Source organism: Sinocyclocheilus grahami, unplaced genomic scaffold (assembly GCF_001515645.1).
Source record: "Sinocyclocheilus grahami isolate Dianchi unplaced genomic scaffold, SAMN03320097.WGS_v1.1 scaffold5496.1, whole genome shotgun sequence".
NCBI lineage: Eukaryota > Metazoa > Chordata > Actinopteri > Cypriniformes > Cyprinidae > Sinocyclocheilus > Sinocyclocheilus grahami.
The window spans coordinates 9,720-10,612 of NW_015510174.1; positions in this window are offsets into that span (position 1 = coordinate 9,720).

Here is an 893-nt window from a genome sequence, read left to right on the forward strand (position 1 = left end):
TCATTCAGACGTTTATACACTTCAAATCACCAGCGGCAAAAAGAGAATATGCAAGAGATTCATGGTTATTGCCCACGGTGAGTAATGTGATGAATTAAATATTTAGATCATATTAAGTACTATTTTAACTTTAATGCTTAAAGACACACACTATGTAAAACTGATGTTAACACAATTTAATCAGTGCAGACACTTCTGTTCATTGCACAATTTTTGTATTTTTCCCCCCACCCATTTACTCTGCTCTTCTCAAATAATACCAATAAAATGTGGATTTTCACATTTCAGACCATGCATAGTTTAGAAATACTGTTAAGAGTCACTGATTTCTTTTTATTTTTCAGTCATTCAGGTTTACGCTACATAATTAGTTCAACCAAACCGACAAAAATGTGCAAACCTGTATAAATTATTTCTTGTGTGGCATACAAAAGATGATGTTTTGATGAATGCTAACACTTCTCTTTTCCATCACAATGGTTTTGTGTGAGGAAATGAATGAATGAAATTAGCTATTACACACTTGTGCTGTAATTTAGCTTCAATGCTACTGCAGCAGTAAGATTCACTGTTATAATGTTAAGGTTTTTCTCTTTTTTGTGGTGCTGGGACAAAATAAAGAGAAGACTGTGTCGGGGATGGAGGGAGATTCAGTCACGCTAAACACTGATATTGAAATACAAGAAGATGGCCTTATACTGTGGATGTTTGGGCCTGAAGACTGCCCGATTGCTAAAGGTGAAACAAAGGAAAAGATCTCTACATATGATGATGCTGACAGGAGATTCAGAGGCAAACTGAATCTGAATTATGAGTCTGGATCTCTGACCATCACAAACACCAGAACCGAACACACTGGAGTTTATAAACTACAGGTCATCTGCAGCAGAGAG